Source organism: Sturnira hondurensis, unplaced genomic scaffold (assembly GCF_014824575.4).
Source record: "Sturnira hondurensis isolate 20B ecotype Veracruz unplaced genomic scaffold, ASM1482457v3 Scaffold0018399, whole genome shotgun sequence".
NCBI lineage: Eukaryota > Metazoa > Chordata > Mammalia > Chiroptera > Phyllostomidae > Sturnira > Sturnira hondurensis.
This window is the reverse complement of record NW_028091030.1, coordinates 977,239-992,834: the sequence shown is the minus strand read 5'-3', so window position 1 is coordinate 992,834 and position 15,596 is coordinate 977,239.

Here is a 15,596-nt window from a genome sequence, read left to right as displayed (position 1 = left end):
TCTAGGGCTACAGGGAGGTGTCCAGGCAGGGGCAGGGGACCGTGCGCACACTTCTGCTCTCTGGCCACCCAACTCCCCGGTGCGGGCAGGTGACAGCGGCAGCGGGTAGGTCAGGGCCACTCTGTTCTTCCAGTCGGACCCCTCCAGGAGGATTTCTCCCTCCCCTTGCCCCATCTTGGCCACTCACTGGGGCTGCTGAGCAGTGTCCTGGTGTGGAAAGACACCCGGGTCACACAGCTAGGGCCTGGGGGCACGGCGGCAGAGGGTCGAGAGCAGGGTGCAGGATTGGCTAGAAGACGTGCCCACGCTCGGCCTCCAGGCCCATAGGGTGGCCCGTGAGCTGCCTCAGACTGCCTTTCCTCATCAGCCATCTCTGGCACACTGCCGTACCTTCCAGAGCCTTCCACAGTGGGTGGGGCCTCCGTGGTCTTTCAGGCACAGGGCAGGCAGAGCCCACCCCCGACTCTTCCCCAGGGGGTCAGAAGTCTCAACCCTGCCCTCTGGCCTCTGGAAGGGCCCATGGGGCTGAGCAACCCTGAGTCATTTGCTCTGTTCTAGTTGTTGGGGACAAGGTACCTTCTGGAAGCAGGGTTTCCTGCCTGTAGGAAGGGGCCTCCTTCTGGGGCGGATGTGGGGGGATTCCACGTCTGCTTGACGTGAGAGATTTGCAGCTCGTTCGTTCCCAGCCATCACCGAAGCTCGTGGAGTTTGGTGCCCATTGACCCAGCCAGGACCTGGGAGGTCCCTGGCAGGTGACCCCAGGGTGGCCCTTTGCCTTTTTTATCCCCTTGATCTTGTCAGTGAGCAGGGCCAGGTCTCTCAGGCCAGGGGGCCTGGACGCAGGACGGCCTTTTGGGTTGGGCGGACAGGCATGGGATCCTCTCCCTTGACCTGCCCGGGGCTTGGGGGAAACTGCGGTCTTCACCTTGGGCCCCATGTTCTCATCGGCTCCAGGAGTAGGGCGGGGACGGGGACGGCTTCGGCCACCTGGAATCAGAGTCGGGCCTCTTTGTGAACCTTCCCTCTAAAACCGATCTGCTAGATATGACAGGGGTCTTGGACACTAAGTTAGATGTTCTCGAAGGCTTGGCTTTCAGGGTTCCATTCCTTTGAGGACCTTGGAGTGGCTCTAAGAAGCCTCTTCCAGTTCTGAGGTTCAGTGAGGTAACTCAGACTCCCCAGAACCCAGCCAGGGAAAGGAGGAAATTGCTGACAGCTGGGAACCGTCCCGTCTCCTCCTTAAATGCTCTGGAGGCTAGAAGGGCCCAGGCACTTTCACCAAAGGTATGTTCTCACCCAGGAGAGACTCAGGATTCAGAAAAAGCCCCGGGCGGGGAGGCGGGGAAGAGGGCTCGAGGTAGATTCTTCTGGGAGGGACCCCTGGCACTCAGTTCTCCGTGTCTGCTTTCTGGCTGCGCTAGACTTAATAAATCAGGCAACTTTGAACCGAAGCGCATGAGAAGAAAAAGCCTCCAGCAGAAGGAGGCCCCATGGGCTGGGCTGCCTGTTTCACCAGGGCCCAGCCCTGGTGGGGCAAAGGTCCCCTTCGTCTCCCCACAGGTGCTGCCCCAAGGCCAGGCCTGTCCCACCCTGTCCTGGGGGACTAGGGGGATTACTCTAGTCAGTCCAACCCCTTCACAATGGAGGTGAGAAGACCCTGCCCCCAGTGGAGAAGTGGCCCCCGCCCCATCTAACCGGAGGCTAATGGAGTGGCTCTGACCGCTGCACTGGCTCTGAGGGCTGCGGGGCCTTCTCGGTCGGCTGAGGCGCAGAGCACCCCAGGCCTCGCACCACACCCAGCAGCTCAGCCCTCCTCCAGAGCGCCCCCCTCCTCAGGCTTCTCTCTGGTCCGGTTCCGTTAGCTCAGGCCTTCTGTGTGCCAGGGTGGGAGGTGCCCCGAAGCAGCCCCTGTGGTGACCAGGCAAGTTTGGGGGGCTTTGCTGGGTCGGGTGGCTTCCTCAGGAAGGCAGGCGGACAGGAGAGTCCACCTGCTCGGCGGGTCCCCATAAGCAAATACACTAGAAGAGGCCAAGATCTCCTTTGGCTACTTGCCTAAGATTTCAATAGAGGTGGCGCTGCAAACCTGAGGCGCCAGGTAGCGGGCAGACGGATGGGCAGACGGATGGGCAGCCTCCCCGGCACCCAGAGCCTCCCCTCCCTCCTGGGAGTGTCTCTGCAGCCAAGGCTCGACCTACGCTGCTCCCAGGCTCAGCTGCTGTTGTCGCTCCCGGGCACGGGAGGAGCGGGCCCTGGGGACGAGCACAGGGGCAGGCTTGCCCCCAGGTCCTCAGTGGCACTAGCTGGACATGGGCTTTGTGAGTTTCCTGGAGTTCTCTCCCTTGTACTTGATTCTCAGCTCTCACTGCCAGGCCCCAGCTTTGGGAAGCATGGTGGCTGGGTTAGTTCAAACACGCTGTAAGAGGTGCAGGGGCAGCAACTGTGAGGTGGGCCCCAGCACACACTGCTGTGGCCACGCTGGGCCCAGCTCCAGTGCCCTTCCTGCCCTCATTTCTGCTGGGTGGACAAGAGGGACCTTCCCATGAAAGCAACCGCGTGTCCTGCTTACTCAGCCATTCTTTCTCAGCTGGGTCATGGGGAGACCATCCTGAGAGTTACTCTGGGGCTTCTTGTCAGCTTGATGGCCCCGCTGGTCAGAGGCAGAGGCCACCAGGCCTCGTGGGGGGAGGATGGCTGGCAAACTGGCCCCCAGGGATGGTAATACACGACCCTCCAACAGAACAGGGAGGAGACCACAGAAATCCCACTTCTCAAGGTTGCACCAACCCACTGCTCTTCCGAAAGGATGCTATCAGGGGGGAAGGTGGTCCAGTGAACACGGCGTTACAGAATCCCACCTGCCCCCGCCCCCTTCACTCACGTACACACAGCTAGGCCTTTATACTACTGATTTTGAAGGACAGTGTCCAGTGTCTCACGGTGTGGGCGTGCAGCAGCCGGAACGAGAGCTGAGTGCCAGAAGGAACATGAACCTCAACCAATACTGACTGTTCTCCTTGTAAGATATTTTAACCTTGTATAAATGCAACTTTTCCTTTAGCTTAATGGCCTGGGGTGGATATTAAAAATATATATTAAAAATACATGAAAATTTCCGGAAAAAACGTATAAAAAAATGAGGTTGGTTCCATAAAGTTTTACTGCCTGTACCACCATGTAACTACATTACAGCAAAATATTAATAGAAACGTTCTTGCCTTTGAAGTAAGTTATTGCACTTACATCTTATCGGGGAGGGAGGGGGACATCGAGGAGGAGGGGCCCAGGCGTGGGGCCAGACGGAGAGCAGAAGCAGCCGGACGCCCCTGCCCACCCTTGACCGGGCACAGCCCGAACTGTCTGTTTGGTGGTTGTTTGCAATAAACTCCTTCTCCTTCCTCCTCGCAACTGGAACCTGTCTGTTTTGTTCCTGACTTGTGACAGATGAAATGTGATCAGAGGGGCCTCTGAAATCTCACGTTAATTGAAGTCGGCAAAAAATACTAACAGTGCCCTTTTGAACCGCTGACACAGTACAGGGTGGATTACCAGGGCTCGATTAACAACAGGTGGCCGGCCAGGGCTCCTGCACACGGAGGGGTGCGCGGCCTGTGAAGCTCTGGGACGGTCCCCTTGATCCCAGAGGACCAGCTGGAGGGGGCAGGGAGAAGCAGGGCTACCAGAGCCTGCTTGTCAGACAGCAAAATGGGGTCCCAGCAGCAGCTCCTCAGCGCCCCCGCATCTCGGGTATGCCCGGGACAGCCTGTGCCCCCGGGCCCTTGCAGCCGGCGTGGCAGTCCCCCCGTGTCCCTCCAGCCGGAGCCTGGCTGCTTGGCATGGAGCATGGGACAGGCGGGTCTCGGATCTGGCTCTCCCTCGTAGCAGCTGAGAGAACTCGCAGGAGGTACGGCCAGATGGTTTCTAGAGCAACACTCAAAACAGATGATGAAGCAGAGAGGGGCCCGGGTTCTGCTGCAGGAGAGTGCGGTCCTGCTTTCCCCGTGGAGGGGACTCTAGGATGAGGCAAGCAGCCTCCAGGGACCCCTGTGCAGAGAAGAGAGGGGAGGCATCTTCGCTCCCCAAATCTGCCGAGGCTCAGCCCCGCCATCTGAAGGAGGGATGTAAGCCCTGTACTTGAGGGAGGGTTAAATGAGAACACACACACACACACACAGGCTCACGGGCCCACAGATCGGTGGAAAGTCTTGATTTGGCTGGTGGGGCGTGGGTGGTGCGGTTAGTGAGGGTCTTCCCCCCTACACACGCCCATTCTCACCCCCCTAGCAGTGGAGGAGCAGCAGGCCCCCCACAAAGAGCCCGCTCCCTGCTCAGGGCTTACTGCAAACTGTGTACACGCTCCTCGCGTCTACACGCCAGCTACAGAGACAATGGGTGTGAGAGCTGACATTTTCCCAGGAATTCTGATTCCAAACAGATTTTTTTTTAGCTCAACACAGACCAACAGGCTTGAGGGAGGGCCAACTTCCGAAAGGAGCTTCGGTTTACGGCCATGTGCACACCACGTGCTAAGGTGTTGAGCAAACCGGCTGAGGGCCTGCGTGAGGTCCTATGGGCGCCCTGGCCAGGGTGAGGGCCAGCTGCACAGAGGTTGCCATGTTCCCGCCACGCCTCCTGGGGCTCCTCTTTCGGCTACCCCACAAACCTCCTCCCCAACCCTTCTCCACTCCTCTACCCACACTGCACCTCTGTAATTCCCAAGCTCTGTGGGGAAGGAGGAGCTCGCTGTTGCTATGCCTTTAAGGCCAAGCTACACCAAGGAGAGTGAAAATCAATGAGTGTGTGTGTGCTGGAGCGACAAGGGAAGGGGTGGAGCCAGAGGAAGGTAAAACACAAAGGCCACCGGCTGCTCCTCTCCATGATGGGTTTGGCTGGAAGGCTCTGTGCAGATGTGAGTGCAGAGGACAGCCCAGAAGCTGCCCTTGATATGAGAGATGGAAGACCCAGGCTGAGGAACTGACCTTGTACGTGTTAGCTTGGTTATTTGAGGCAAGCCACTAAAATTCTAATTTTCGGTTTCTTCGTCTGTGAAATGGGGGTACCAACTCTTTCCTGCTTTTCTCACAAGGTGGCCACCAAAAGGGCTGGCAGTCCAGAGGGCTGAAACCATCCGAAACCCAGAGCAGAGCTGTGGGGATGGGAGGCGTCGGGCCCACCAGTGACCGGGAAGGGCCCTGGGGCGAGACTCCCATCCAAGCAGCAGGGGGAGGGTGCCAAAGACAGGGGATGGGTTCACCAAGGGTGTCACCACACCATGAAGCACCGGGAACCCCGATACTGTATTCATGAGATTGGCAAGGGACCTGGGGGTGAGCAGTGTATTCGTCCACTCAGGCTGCTGCGACAAACTACCACAAACTGGGCGGCTTCCATAACGGGCACTTACACTCTTGCAGAGTTGGAAGTCCACACTGAAGGTGCCAGCAGGTCCGGTTTCCCGTGAGGCCTCCCTTCCGAGTCTGCAGACCGCTGCCTCCTCGTGTGGCCTCCCCTCCGTGCTCATGAGGAGAGAGCTCTGGTGTCTCTTCCTTTTGTAATGAGGATGCCAGTCCTATCAAATTGAGACCCCACCCTTACGACCTCACTTAACCGTTATTACCTCCCTATAGGCCCTACCAGGGCGTCAATATGTGACTTTGGGGAGGGTACACAATTCAGTCTGCAGCAAGCAGTGTGGCTGGGATGCGTTAAAACGGAGAGGGGAAGACATGGAGACAGGCAAGTGGCCGCTCTTCCCTTGCCTTGTCCCAAAGGGTCTCCGAGGGTCTAGTAAGTTCCCAGACGGAAACTTATTCTCCCAGCAAGCACCTGGTTCAGGGCTGTGTCACATTCTACCTGCTGCCAAAGGGTTACATCCCGCCCTCCTCCCACCAGGCTCCCTCCATCAATACTGATGCCACATGTTCGTGCCCAAGACCCGCCCTAGTCACGTCCCTAACCCAGATCATCAGAAGAGCCTTCACACGGACGAATATCCCAGCTCATGTTTAGCCCTAAACTATCAAGTCTTATTGTTTCTTTTTTTTTTAAGATTTTATTTATTTATCTTTAGAGGGGAAGGGGAGGAGAGAGGGAGAGAAATGTCAATGTATGGTTGCCTCTCGTGCATCCTCTGCTGGGAAGTGGCCTGCAACCCAGGCATGTGCTCTGACTGGGAATCGAACCGCGATTGTGTGGTTCGCAGGCCCGCACTCAATCCACTGAGCTACATCAGCCAGGGCTTAACCACTTTTAAAAACCATCATCTGTATTGCGGTATAAGTTAGGTAGCATAAAATGCACCAATTTTAAGTGTAGAGTTGGATGAGTTTGGACAAACGCACATAGACAGGTAACCATCGCCTCATTCAAAATGTAAAACCTTCCCCTCATCCCCCCAAATTCCCTGGGGCCAAAATCACCCCAGTCAACCCCAGCCCCAGGCAACTGCGAATCTACTTTCCAGCGCCCTACTGTTGCCCGTCACTGCAGGCCTTCATCCAAGTGGGGCCGGTCTGCGTTGCTGGGAGCATGTGTGCAAGCGCACACGGGGCACGCTTGTGTGTCTGGCTTCTTCCGCTCGTCTCTTTGGAAGCTCATCCACGTTGCGGGTCTCAGTAGCTCGTTGTAACTATTGCTGCACCATGTTTCACTGAGTGGATGACCGCTATTTGTCCATCTGTCCTGTTGTTGGACATCTGAGTTTCTTCCCGTTTGGGGCTGTTATGAATAAGCTGCTATGAATGGGCGTGACATTTTGTCAAAGGTCTTTTCTAGATCTCCTGAAATAATTGTATGGTTATTCTCCTTTATTCTATTAATATTGTGAACTTCACTGATCGATTTTCAAGTGTTAGACCAGCCATTTGTGTTCTGTGGCACCTCCCTTTTCATACACTGATACATTGAGTTTGCTAATATTTTGTTAAGGATTTTGTGTCTCTGTTCAAGAGGGCTTTGGTCTGCGGTTTTCTTTTGTCATGATGTTTTGGTCTGGCTTTAGTGTCAAGGGTAATGATGGCCACATCAAGTGCGTTGGGACATATTTCTTCCTCTCGTATTTCCTGAAAAGAGTTTGTGTAAGGTCGGTGTTACATCTTCCTTAATGGGTAGAATTTGCTAGTAAAGCTATGTCACTCGGATTTTTCTTTTCAGGAAGTTTTATGTTATGAATCTGGTTGCTTTAACAAATACAGGGCTGTTCAGATCATATTTCTTCTTGAGGCAGTTTTGTAAGGTTTTTTTTTAAGGCTTATGTTCATTTTACCTACATTTTAGGGTTTATCAGTGTAAAATTGTTCATATGTATTCCCCTTTTAGTATTTTTAGAATCTGTACCAATGTCTGCTTTCTGATTCCTGATACTGATAATTTTATATCTTCTCTTTTTTTTTTCCTTGAACAGGTAGGAACATTAATTGATCGTTTCAAGGAACCAGTTTTTGTTTGATTTTTCTCCATTGTTTGTCCATTTGTCTATTTCATTTATTTCCATTCTCATTTTTATTCTGTCTTCTACTTATTTTGGACTTAATTTGCTGAAGTTTAAGGTAGAAGTTTAAATTCACTGATACTAGTTCTTTCTTCATTTCTGATACAAGCACTTCAAGCCGTAAACCTTCAAGTACTCTGCCCCATACATTGTGTTCTCACTTCAGTCCAAACTATTTTTGACCTGGCCAGGTAGCTCAGTTGGTTAGAGCATTTTCCCCATACACCAAGGTTGTAGGTTCTATCCCCGGTCAGAGCACATGCAAGAATCAACCAATAAATGCACAAATAAGTGGAATAACAAACTCTCTCTTCCTTCCTCTCTTTCTAAAAAAAATCAATATGTAAAATTTTAAAAACACAAAATATTTAAAAATTCCTTTGCATCTTTATTAAGCCCTGCATTATTTAGATATATGTTAATTTCCAACTATTGGGGATTTCCCCAGTTGGAAATCTATTGATTGATTTCTGATTAAATCTATCTATTGATTTCTGATTAAATTTCATTGTGATCAGAGAATGTATTTGTTTTCATTTCCTCTAAAACTACTGAAATATCATATAATGCAATTCATTTGTGGTGAATCTTGCATGTGCAGTTAAGAACGAATATTCAGTTGCTGGTGGAAAAAGTTTTCTAACTGTCATTAAGCCAAGAGTAGTCATCTAGATATCAGATTTTTCTGTCAACTTGTCTTATCAGTTCTAAGAGAGGAGTATTGAAATGTTCCAATATAATTGTGGATTTTCTATTGGCTTTCAGTTGTTAAGTTTTTGCTTTATGTATTTTGAAGTACTGTTAAGCAGTGCCTACACATTTAGGGTACACATTCTCTGTTCTTGAATTGACTCCCTTATCATTATAAAATATTCCTTTTTCCATGGCTATATTCCTTGTTTTGAAATGTATTTTATCCTTGATTGATATAATCACTCCCACTTGTTTATGGTTCATGTTTATCTAATGTATCTTTTCTATCCTTTTACTTAAAAAAAAGATTTTAGCAAACCACACGATCGCGGTTCGATTCCCAGTCAGGGTACATGCCTGGGTTGCAGGCCAGTTCCCAACAGGGGACTCACAAGAGGCAACCATACATTGATATTTCTCTCCTTCTCTCCTTCCCTTCCCCTCTAAAGATAAATAAATGCATAAAAATATTTTTAAAAAGATTTTATTTATTTTTAGAGGGAGTAGAAGGGAAGGAGAAAGAGAGGAAGGAAAGGAGAAAGAGAGGAAGGGAGGGAGAAAGAGAGGAAGAGAAACATCAATGTGTGGTTGCCTGGCACACATCCCCAACTAGGGATCTGGCCTACAACCTGGGCATGTGTCCTGACTGGGAATTGAACCAGCAACCCTTTGATTCATAGGCCATCACTCAATCCACTGAGCCACACCAGCCAGGGTCCCCTTTTACTTTTTAAACTGTATTTTATACTGTTTTTCTTATAGATCACGTTAAATTGTTCTTGTTGATTAATTCAGAATAATATCTGCCCTTTAAGATGTTTAGACCATTTAAATTTAATGTAATTATTAATATGTTTGGGTTTAAGTCCCTTGCTTTATTTGTTACCTCCGTTCTTTGTTTACTCTTCTTTTCATGCCCTTAAAAATATTTTTCTGGCATTCCATCTCCATCATTGTCTTATTAGCTATGCCTTTAAAAAATGGTGGGGGGTTTTTGGATGTAGCTTTATCACAGTCTATCCTAAAGCTGTCCTCCTAACTCACTGGCAACCGAAGTAGACTCCTGGGTCTCCTTCCCACTTGCACATGTTAAGTAGGCCCAGTAACCAGGCCCCAGGTCCTTTTCTTCCTCTCTGCTTCACTGACTCTCTGGGTGATCTCCTCTAGTCCTGTGACTCCAAATCCCATCTGTATCTTCAGTCTTCACTTTTCCTGTGCTCTGTGTATGTTTACATTATACCACCACCCCTTCAATGTCTAACAGACACCTCCAACCCAGCACGTTTAAAGCGCAGCTCTGTTTTCCCTGCCCTCATTCCTGCCAGCCTGCTATGTTTCAGTGACCGTATCACTCACTTAGCTGGGACTCCACTATTGTTTCAACTATCTCCATCAGTAACTCCAATACATTTTATTCCCGACGTAACTTCTCCCCACCTCTGCTCCTGCCATCCTCGGCTAAGCCCCCACTGTCTTTGACTTGGACTCCCTAAAATACCCTCCTTTCATTCTTACTTCCTACAGCCTATCTCCAACCCGTACCTGAAATGATTAAAAAATAAAACAAAACACCACCAATCGGATGTCATTCCTTTGCTTCAAACCTTTCAGTGCCTTCGCATCACACCCCCAATGACAATGTAGAACTGTTTGGCCCATACAGTCCTAACAGTCGGCCCCGCTCTGCTTTCCTGCCACCATCTTCACCGCGGCCCCACCGGGGTTCTGGCTGTTCCTAAAACAAGCTGAGCTTGTGCCCGCACGAAGGCCTTTGTGCTAGCTCTTCCGTCTGCCTGGTCTCCTCACGGTCCCCTCCTTCTAACACTTCGATCTGTGCTACAGTGTCACTCCTGGCCAACCCATCTAGAATACCTCCCCATGCCCAAGTCGCTCTCTGTCTCCTCTAACTCGGCTTTGTTTTCTTCGTGGCAGCTGTTACCATCCCGAGTTACGTTCATCTCCTTGTTTGGCTGTCCTCCTTCTCAGGATGCAAACTTGACTTTGACGAGGGCAAGTGCTTTGTTCCGTTCAGTGCAGCACCCTCCCGCTGAGCCCAGTATCTGGCATAGAGTAAGTGCTCAACACATATTTATGAAGAGAATCCATCACATCAGATTTTTTAAGTTGATAGACTAAAATTCTCCTGGTCCTTTCTCTGAACGTGAACTAAATCTGGTCGTTAGACGCAGTTCTCCTCATCAATATACTTCAAGGGTCAGGTTGTGTCCACAAAGAGATTTCTCTCCTGAGCAACTTGCCAGGCTAATCCATCCTGGAAGACAGGGATCTGCAACCCAAGTTCTGAGAGACGATGCTATGTCCAGCTCACAGTCCCACTGGATACGTTCGGTGTGTTCTCAAAGCCCGGAGAAGCCAGAAGCCACTTCTTAGGAAGGCCTGACTTGGAGCATTTCCAAACTTCCAGACTTGCACATGGCCCATAAAACACGGCACTGGGCCGTCGGATGTTTCCTTTTCACCCAACGTCTCCGGTTGCTCCCTCCACTGAGATGGCGTTGCCAGGGGGCCTAGGGAGCATCGCTCTGCTGTTATGGAGAGTTCTCATAACTTCTACAAAAGGGCCAAGGTGCAACGGGCAACTAGAAGGTGCTATGAGAGAGGGAGAAATGTCCTTGTATCTTGTAGGCCAGGGGTGTCAAACTCATTTTCACTGGGGGCCATATCAGCCTCATGGTTGCCTTCAAAGGACTTCAAAGGACTAAAATAATTGTGGGACTGCATAAATGTAACAACTCCTTAACTGTTAAGGAGTTAACATTACATTTGGCCCCTTGAAGGCAACTACGAGGCTGATGTGGCCCCCCGTGAAAATGAGTTTGACATCCCTGAACTCGGCATTGGAGAATATGGAGTTAATGGAGCCCTCATTTGTCCAAGCTGCCAATACATCACACCAAACCAGTAACGAGAACAAGGCTCCAGGCTGTTAGGAGAGAAATAATTGGGACTCTATCCAGAAAGCAGGGACAGAGGTTGGGTGTAGCGCAGTCAGGGGGAGGGAGACGAAGGTGAGCCCCTCAGGATCTACCAGAGAAAGACTATTGGAAATCCTATAGGAGCTGCCGCCACCAATGCACAATTTTCGTTAATTACCTCAATTGTGGCTGTTACTCCCTTAATGAGAAACACGACTTCACTTCTAAGCAGGCAGTGAGGCTGGAAGAAAGCTGAAACCTGAAAATCAGCAGACACAGGGCCGCATGCAGCCCTTACTATTGAAATAAAGCCACATCCGAAACACAAGGGGAGGACTCCAAATAGCTTCAGACAGCGGCCAGGCCGGCAGGGCCCTCACCAGGCACCGGACGGACGCTCTCCTGACTCGTCGAGAGGCCCAAATCCCAAGTTCTCATTTCAATAACATAAGAAAATAAACATGGGGCTTATTTATAGCACAGGAAAGGGACTGGGGCAAAAGAACCGCTCATTCGGTAATCCACCCTGACGCGGCCAGATAGGATCCAGACCCCCAAGCTCTCTGGTAACAGAAATAGGGGCCGGAAGAGGGCTGGCCGCCAGCATCATCAGGTACGATTTGGCAGAGGCCCTGGGTAAGAGACGGAGAAGCGGTCTGATGCGTTGTCGTGTCATCTCATCAACCATTCCTGGTAGAGGAAACTGAGGCAGGGCAGCGGACTCCCAAGGCCAAGGCAGGGCAAGGGCGCAACTCGAGGGAAGGCGCTATGAGGAGAGGAAATGAAAAAATCCTGGCATCCTCCAGGCACTGAGGCAGATGGCGTTAATGAATACTCATTCATGGCTGGGGCTAAAACTTACGTGTGTGGTGTCCTCGGCCGCTAATGGGCTCATAGCCACTCCCCACGCTCAGGACAGTGACTGCTCAATTCTATCTCCTGGGTCTAGCACAGAGCCTCACAAAAGGTGTATTTGGATGAGTGAATGAACAATTAGAAAAGCTGAATGAGTGAATAAATGCTCATACTTCACCTGGATCAGGGACTAAGTTGGCTGTTCTTCAGCTGTGATTACCAGAAAACCAGACGTTCACAGAGTTTATCCCGGGGTTTAGCAGCTAATGATATACACTGGCAGCTATACCTCAAAGTCCAAATAGACAGGCGGATGATCCCCGCCTTATGACAGGGTTACATCCTGATAAAAACCACAGGAAGCTGAAAATAATCGTCGTCAAAAATGCATTTAATATGCCTAAACTACCGATTATCACAGCTTAGCCTAGCCTACCTTAAGCATGTTCAGGACACTTACACTGGCCTACAGTAGGGCAAAATCGCCTTGCTGCCGCCCAGCTCCACAAGGCAGTGTGGTCCTGCATACCACTAGCCTGGGAAAAGACCAAGGCCCAAAATGTGAAGTATGGTTTCTACTGAGTGCACAGAAATTCCACACCACAGTTCACGTGGTGTAGTTGAAAAATGTTAAGTGGAAGGCAAGGCTTGACATGGAGGCGCAAGTCAGCCGGCGGCCTGGGTCTCAGGCGGACGGGCACCAGCCCCTGCTGTGTGGGCAGCTCTCACCCACGTGCAGCGACTGAGAGGTTGTGCCAGGGCTGTCCGACCTTTGGCGTCTCTGGGCAGCACTGGGAGAAGAAGAGTTGTCTTGGGCCACACACTGAATACACAAACACTGAAGAAAACTGATGAGCAAAAGAGTGTCAATTTCTGATTCTGTGTTGGGTCTCATTCACAACCACCCCAGGCCGTATGTGGCCCGTGGGCCACAGCTCGGACACCCTTCCTACGAAGACAAATGGCACTTTGCTGAGGGACGCTCTAGCAGACACAGCTGCCAGGGACCTCTTGAAAACCACCAAGGCATCTTTCCCCTTCTCTGTCTTCCCCTGACAACTGAGCCCCCACGGGGACTGACAAGAAATGCAGAAGCCTAACCAGCTGGGAGAAGAAAAAGTTCTACCCCCAAGAAGGCTGTGTATTTGAGGAAACAAAATGCCAGACACAGGTGATGGCCACTCACCATTTTCTCGAAAGGGAAGGAGGCCTGGAGAGCCAGGACAGGGGGTCAGGCTCTCCTGTCACCTTCCAAGTGTTGCCACAAACAGGGAGCCCCATGTTAAGATCACAGTGCAGAGTTGCCCGTAGAGACCCACACACCCTCCCTGGGAACCTGAAGTCACAGAGCCTGAAGCTGGGGCCCCCGAGAGTTGGTTGGATAGAGGTGGAAGACAGGCTGAGTTGAGCTTAGCATGTGCCGTCCTGGAGACGGGGGTGGATCTTACTCAGAGGTGGAGTCCTGCCCACCTCCCTCTCACACCGGGAGAAGCTGCCTGAAGCCCGTTCGGAGGGTCAGAGTAGGCATGGCTAGCATCACCCGGCCAGAAGCTTTTCTGGGTTTCATTCAGAAGCAGAAAATGGTGAGGATCAAACACTGGCCGAGGATGGGAGCCCCAGAGCCTGGAACAGGGCTCTGGGGCGAAGGGAGCAGACGGCCCCACAGGTTTCATGTGCCTCCAGGCCCCACAGTGGAAAGTGCCTGGATGGCAGCGGCCTGCCAGTGTGGTCAGTCCGCTGCCAGGACCGCTCCTCGGGAAGTGGCTTGAAGCGGCCCGGGGCCAGTTCAGCACTCTGTCTCTGCCTCTCTGCGCCAGGGTTGCTTGGCGACCAGCCTGCTGTGGCTTCTGCTGCTGCAACAGATTACCTGGGCCAAGAGAAATGGAAAAAGCGGCCTGCCCAAGAAAGAAGCTACTGTCCCTAAAGCAAAAGAAACCCACCAGGCTCAGGATGGGTGGTGGATGGGAACCTTCTAACATCCCAAATCTTTCCTCTCTCAGCTGGGTTCCCATGGAGCTTCAACTGCAGAGCCGGCAGCGGCTCAGCAGCACGGCGCCACTTCCCAAGCCTAGTCTCTGCTTTATCTACTTTTTAATTCTACCTCTGCTGAAAACCATCACAAAGGGTCTGGGCTCTTAGCCCAGCAGTCACACCTTCATCACTTGTGTCCAGAAACCTACTACTTTCAGTGGTAAAAGTACTGCACACTCCAAGCAGAGACTGCCTTCCGAGGAAGCAGCTGAAATCAGCGCGTTAGTATCAATCAGTTCCTTTGGCGAATGCGAGCAGAGGCAGCTTGCCTCTTCCAGCTCCCAGTCCTGACCAGCACAGGCCAGTGTGAAGGTCACATCTTTCCAACGGCAGCAGCAGAGAAGCTGTGCCCTTGAAACTACAGGTCTGAAGCCCGGCGGGAGGCATGTGAGGCTCTGGCAGGGAAGCCGGGGCGTCAGAGTTTTGAATGTCACGACACTGAATAAGAAGAGGGGACAGTATAGCATCATCTGCAGGAAAGGACCAGAGGTTCTGAGAACAAAAATTGGTATTTTCCTCTTTCATTTCCCCAGAAAAGGAGGTTCCTGCCTAAACACGTGAGGCTTGGTAAAATCCATGAGCTGAGAACATTAACAGCTGCCTGGTGTTAGCCTGCAAAGCCGTGCCCCCAGCCTCGAGCCCCCAGCCTAATACTCCCAGTGGGCCCCTCTGCGGGGCAGAGGCGGGTGGCCATGCGCACACACCTGGGCCAGGGCCGGCTCAGGTTCATCTTCTGTACGGGCCCGCAGGGTGCGTTTTCTTAAAAAAGACTGCTCAACCCCAAACCAGCAGCTGTCTGCTGTGGGCCATTGTAATTAGCACTATCGTCCTGCTTCTGAAACCCCAGGCCCTGTGGTACCCCAAAGGCAGAGGATCCCAGCCCAGGCTCACAGGAGAGGCAAGCCTCGTGGTGAGCAGCTCAGAAATGTCTTCACAAGTGGGTGGTGTTGCTAGTCCCCTCTGGGTCCCCAAATCCTGGTCTCTGTCCACATTCCTGGCCTGAACTTCCCTGTGACCTGTTCGACCTGTCTGTCCACAGGAGACTTGGAGGGTAATCTGAAGTGCCTTGAATATAATACTTATTCTGTAATATAAATGCTTCTGTGCTGTATCATAAGACCTAATCCCCAATATTTCTGGGAGTAGTGAGGTACTGTAAATGGAGCTTTAACGCCCTTAGAAAGCCAGTGACTCCTAAGGTGATATGATCACAGTAACACAGCTTCCTCAGGGCTCCCAGATCTCAGATGAAAGAGTCCCTCTTCCAGGTGAGGGGATTAAGAAGTACCAATAGGTATGTAGGAAAGTTTGAAAATAAAGAAAGAAAAAAACGCACCCTTTAGGAGGGAGACTTGGACGAGAAGCCAGTGGCTCAGGCAGTACATTCAGTGGCATGAAAAGGGCAGACACATCTGAAGCGGCAAGGCCGGGGCAAGAGCACCGAGGGTGACGTAACACAGACACAAATGACGTCAGCACAGTTCTTGGCTGTGCGCAGGGACTTAAATGGGAGGCTCTATCCCTCGATCGGGCCCAGATTTGAACACAAGCTAGAGAACCCCCCAGAAAGTACTCACCATTTGTTTCAGCTACTG